Source organism: Ceratotherium simum, chromosome 34 (genome assembly GCF_057802395.1).
Source record: "Ceratotherium simum simum isolate JZ-2026a chromosome 34, ASM5780239v1, whole genome shotgun sequence".
In the NCBI taxonomy this organism is placed as follows: domain Eukaryota; kingdom Metazoa; phylum Chordata; class Mammalia; order Perissodactyla; family Rhinocerotidae; genus Ceratotherium; species Ceratotherium simum.
In genome coordinates this window covers 19,465,970-19,472,124 of record NC_141933.1, presented here as the reverse complement: position 1 = coordinate 19,472,124, position 6,155 = coordinate 19,465,970, and the positions used below count along the sequence as shown (strand labels likewise).

The window sequence follows — 6,155 nt, the reverse complement described above, 5'->3', positions numbered from 1 at the left end:
TATTTTCTTTTCAATGAACATGAGATGTGGGTGTAATTATGCACAGGCTGAAAGAAGATAAAGAGATTTCCCAACACCAATAAGTCAAAAAGTCACAGCAACATATTTTAATCCCACTTTGGGCTACTGCTAACCACTTTCCTTTTGTGGTAAATTAAAACATTTTAATCCAAATAAATTGATAGAATTGAAATATATAGGCCAAATTTGATCATTGTTTTTATTTCTTTATTTCTAAAACTACACTCTCTTACCTAAATATAGAATATGGGAGAGAGTTTTATTATGGACATATCAATTCTTATAGAAATATAATGCAATAGAATAAAAAGCATAAGTAACCAAACTATCTAATGAAAACCATAATAGTCATACATAAGTATCATCATATGAAGGATATGAGAAAGTTTCTAGGGCAATAGGTGATTGTGATTATCCCCATTTTAGATTTTATCTTTTCTATATATGTGTGTATGTGAGTGTATAAATACATATACTTAATTTGTATATGCATGTACATAGCAAACAATTAAATAATATATAACATCTACACAGGAATTTATATGAAAACAAGTTAATAGCAAAAATAAATATGTAATTTATTTATTCAGGGCCTCAGATAACTTATAAACGCTTCTAATTGCTTCTTTTAAGCAAGACCTGGTTTTCACTGATCTGAGTCTCATCACTGGGTAATTCCACTGAGGGTCTCCTTCCATGCTGCTGGTAAGGAGGTGTCAGAAGAGGCCAGAGATTTATGCACTTTACAGAGTATCATGGTATCATCTTTGGAGGTCAGGCTCACTGCCTCATAATCCTTGCCAATTCTCTCCTTACATCAGAGTGCTTTTGTGGATTAACTGCATAGTTAATAGTGCACCTGATTTTAGATCTTCTTGTAATTAATTCTTTTGTATCCAAAATGAAGAGTTCAAAAAGTGCTTAAATTTAATTTTGCAGATTCTTTTTACTCGCCATCACTGTCCCTCATGTCAGTATCACCTTCCTGTAGAGGCAGGCACTTTAGACACACTAAAATTTTTGAGAGTCAAAATGCTATTTCACATATTTCCTTATGGGATAGAATCATAACTAGCACTGAAGAAAAATTGAGACAATCTAGTCAACTCCTACTATTATAAATGAGGAAACTTAGGTTCAGCAAAAAAATGTATTTCTCCAAGTACCCAAGGCTATAAATGTTTCTGTTTGCTTTTAATAAATATCAGATTCTCCTGTGTCCATTCTAATCTCCTCATCTTTTTCACCTCTGATTTCTAGATAAGGAATAAACAAATGACTGAAGAGAATTTTACTGCTGTTACTGAGTTTATTCTCTTGGGGCTGACAGACTGTGTTGGACTGAAAGTAGTGCTTTTTGTGCTGTTCCTGCTGATTTAGGCCATTACCTTGGTGGGGAATCTAGGCATGATCTTCTTAATCCAAGTCACTCGCAAGCTCCACACACCCATGTGCTTTTTCCTCAGCTGCCTTTCATTTGTAGACGCCTGCTGTTCATCTGCTATTGCACCGAAAATGCTGATCAGCTTCTTGGTTGTGAGGGGAACCATCTCACTCTCTGCCTGCGTAGTGCAGCTTTTGTTTTTTGGGGTGTTCATCACCACAGAAGGCTTCCTGCTGTCGGTGATGGCATATGACCGTTATGTGGCCATTGCCAAGACTTTGCTTTACACTGCAGCCATGTCTAAGAGGAAGTGCGTAGGGCTGGTCATTGGGTCATTCATAGGTGGAATGATTAACTCATTGACACACACAGTGAGCTTAGGGGGACTGTCCTTTTGTGGGTCCACTTCTTCTGTGATGCTCTGTCCCTCCTAAAGCTGTCATGTTCTCACACCTCCCTGAATGAGTTGTTGCTCTTAACCTTCTCTGGAGTCATTGCCATGGCCACCCTCTTGATTGTGGTCATTTCCTACATATTCATTGCTGTTGCTGTCCTGAAGATCTGCTCAGCAGCAGGCAGACAGAAAGCTTTCTCCATCTGTGCCTCTCACCTGACTGCTGTGACCATATTGTATGGTACCTTAAGCTTCAATTACATTAAACCAAGTTTTCAGTATTCTGTAGAACAGGAGAAGGTGGTTTCTGTGTTCTGTACACTAGTGATTCCCATGTTAAACCCATTGATTTACAGTCTGAGAAACAAGGAGATAAAGGCTGCTGTGAGAAGGGCCATAGAAATGAAACATTTTCCCTGTTAACTACAAGTCCCTGTTAATCCTACAACATTTGATCAATTGGCTCTTATTTCCAGGAATTCCATAAATGTTAAAGTTTCTAAGGCTTGTACAGATTTTTTCATTCTATACACTTATTTGTCATATGAGGAGGCAGCCAGAAAGGAAAGCTGTTTAATTCATACATCTGCATCCCAAAAACAATAGCCTGTCTCGTAGTTCTTCTCATATTCTCGGTTATGAATCTCTGAATCAATACAAAAGACAGTGTTACATTTATGTATTTCTGTTATTTGAAGAATATAATTGTGTAATAATATTTTATTTAAGGACATAGAAATAAGGTACTTTCTAAGAGAAAAATAATTGATTCTTAAGTTTCCAAGAACGTAGATATAATTATATAGCTGAAATTTGCCTTCATTGACTTATATTTTAACTAGTCTAAAGAATGGTTGTGGTATTGCAATTCGTAAGAAGAAATATACGTTTAGTCTTCTTCTAGTTACTGACACAGAGCTCCTACAACCCTTGGAATTTCCTAAGTGATGAGAGTCATAGAGGTGTCTTTTGTTATGTCAATGAGACGACTTTGGCAAAGCACTGAAGGATGTGGCTAGTTACCAGGGGAAGCAACCATGAATAGATGTTGGGGATTTTCAGTTCCTCAACCTGATTTCCAAAGAGGGGAGAGGGGCTGGAGGTTGAATGAATCATCAATGGCCAATGGTTTCATTAATCCTGCCTATGTAAGGAAGCCTCCCTAAAAACCCAAAAGGAATGGGTTCAGAGAGATTTGAGGTTGTTGAACTAGACTGCTTCCACATGCCTCTGTACTGGGCCCCAAATTCAATGAGGACAGAAGCTTCTTTGCTCCGTATCTGTTTCTATGTATCTCTTCATCTGACTGTTGATTTATATCATTTGACATCCTTTGTAATAAACCAGTAATCTAGTGAGTAACCTGGTTTTCTGAGTTCTGTGAGCCACTGCAGCAAATGTATGGAACCCAAGGAGGGAGGTCATGGAAACCCTTGATTTATTCTCACCAGGTCAGAAGCACAAGCACAACCTTTGGACTTGTGATTTGCATCTGAAGTGGGGGAGGTCAGTACCGTGGACTGAGCCCTCAACCTGTGGAATCTGATGTTGTCTCCAGGTAGATAGTGTCAGAATTGGGTTGAATTGTAGGACTCCTGGCTGTTGTCCGAGAATTTCTTGCCACTGACCTCAGCAGAACTGGGCTGACCCTCTGCTGCTGCCTGGATTGCAGCAGAAAGAGAACAGCCATGGAGGCTAAAAGGAAAAGAGTGAGAGACCTCTCAGGCTGCCAAGACCTATCTCATTAATGCCAGAAGCGCTCATTTCTGACCACTAGTATGTGATGTTCTGGCTGCAGATTACATAAAGCCCTTAATTGTGAAAAAAATGTGGGAACCCCCCCGACACACATCAGAATTTAGGCGCAGATCATTAGTGGTAGACCCCCATACAAATATAATGAGAACTTTCAACTTCAGCCTTTCCTAAAACATATTATGTCATTAGTTTATTTTTTTCTAGGCCTTAATCTCTGAAAAACTAGGGTGGCTGCACCTATGATTACTTTTGAGATTATAACAGAAGCCTCAAGCTTTAAACTTCAGATTTTAAAATTTTAGTTACATACTTAGGATGTCTTAAAGAGTAATTTTTGAGTACTTAAATTTCAAAACCAATTCCATCTCTCCTTTTAAGCATCTTCTTCCTCTTCATGCAAGATTTAAAACAAAAAATTGCCAGGAAGATATTTCACATTCCGGAAATTTATCCTTACAGAAATTCCATTGAATACACTTAAAATCAGACTATATAAACTAATATCTACTTATTGACTTAATTCTGTAAGTATTCACTCTATGATTCTATAATTTTTCTTCATTTAATAATGTCAACCTTTACCATTAACAAACAAAAGGAGGGAAGTATATTTGTATTAACACTAAATTTAATTAAATACATTTTTCTGTATTTTTGAGTTCCATTACTATCAAGATTATTAGAGGCAATCTGAGATTCTTAAAGCCCATGAGACAGTTGAAGAAATATTCAAAGAACTTTATGGTTGCTAGTTTACAATTGACAGGTCAAGCATATTCAACTTGCTAACAATCTCTCTATATAAACAAGAAAAACTAGTTTTAGGTATTCCTATAATATAAAATACAATTGTAAAATGATTATTTTTGCAAATATATTTTGGAATGTATATGAGATGGATATGGATAGATTTAAAATATATATGACTATCATTCATGAGGGATAAGAAGCTAACGCCATAAAATTATTTCCAACAATAATAATGACAATCATATTTATAATATTATTAATAAGGCATAATGGCAATATACATACCAGAATAAAACACTTCAGATTTTGGTACTAACAATAAAATATCATTATGCTCTGATAGCCTTGCATCATGGTGTTAGGTATAGCAACATATGTATAAAATTTGACCCTCAGATAACAAAACATCAATTTGCCCAATCTTTTTAGAAGTCTTATATTATATTCTATTTCAGTCACTATTTAACATTGCTATTTTTATTATGTTTTGAATAATTAGTTTCCATTTTGCCTTACTCTAAGTGTGTTACATACATACAGCAAGAAAAAAAGTAAAGGTAGTATGTGAGTTGTCCAACTTTGTTCTTATCTTTTTTCAAATTCTTTGGCCTATTCTAATTTCTTCACCCTTCCATCTACATTTTAGAATCAGCTTGTAGATTTCTCCCATTCAATAACTATATGTTTCACATCTTAACAATATTGCGTCTTCCAATCCATGAGCAAAATATTGTTCTAAGTTTACATACCTTTGATTTATTTCATCAGTGTTTTGCCATGTTCAACATGTCAAATTTCACAAGTTTTGTTGGATTTATAAATCTAAATCTTTTGATTTTATTGTAATAAATTATACATTTATTGAAACTTCCAATTGCTTATTGCTTGTATATAAAAATACAATGAAATTCTGTTTGTTGGCCTTGTATGTTGTGATTTTGCTATATTTAATTTTTAGTTCTAATAACTTTTGCAGATTCATTTTCTACATAAACAATCATGTCATCTACAAATGGGGACAATTTTATTTATTTGTTTCAAATCTATATGTCTTTTTATTTATTTCCCTCATCTTACTGCACAGGATGGTATCTCCATTATGGCCTATAATAGTTGTAATGAGAGAAAATAGCTTTGCCTTTTTCCAATTTTAGTGGGAAAACATTGTTCCATTCCTTTATTTACAGTAAAACTGTAGGTTTTATAGTAGATATCCTTTATCATTTTTTGAGGAAGTTCCTTTCTTTTTCCAGATAACAGAGTTTAATTTTATTTTATACTATAAATGGATACTGAATTTTAACACATGCTTCTTCTGCATCAATTGAGAAATTCATATATTTTTCTTTTGTCTTTACATTTCCTGTAGGACCGTAAGCCCAGTTCAACATTCAAATATTGATAACGTAATATTATATCAACAGAATAAATATATATATGATTAAATTTGCTAATATTTTTTTCAGGATTTTTATGTCTATGATCATGAGAGAGAGTGATTGGTAATATTCTTTTCTTGTGCTGTCTTTTTCTGGTTTGGGTGTCCGAATGATACTGACCTCAAAAAATTAGTTGGGAAGTGATATCGCCTCTCCTAATTACAAGAGGAAAAAGTATGGATTTTTTTTCACTTAATGTTAGTAGAATTTTTTCAATGATACCCTATTGACCACTAGTTTCCTTTGGAAGCTTTTCTATTATGAATTCCATCCTTTTAATGGGTGAATAGCCCTTCAGTTTCTCTATAACAAATTAGTCCGTTTTGTAGTTCGAGTCTTTCAAGGAATTTGCCCACTTCATCTCTGGGCTCAAATTCATGGGCAAAAGTGTGTTCATAACATTCCCACA

The 6,155-nt window shown here is 34.7% G+C and overlaps 1 pseudogene; it reads left to right on the top strand.

The window, feature by feature from the left end:
- Positions 1–1,243: 1,243 nt before the first annotated feature.
- LOC101394041 (olfactory receptor 5J3-like) lies at positions 1,244–2,222 on the top strand (annotated as a pseudogene).
- Positions 2,223–6,155: the final 3,933 nt, after the last annotated feature.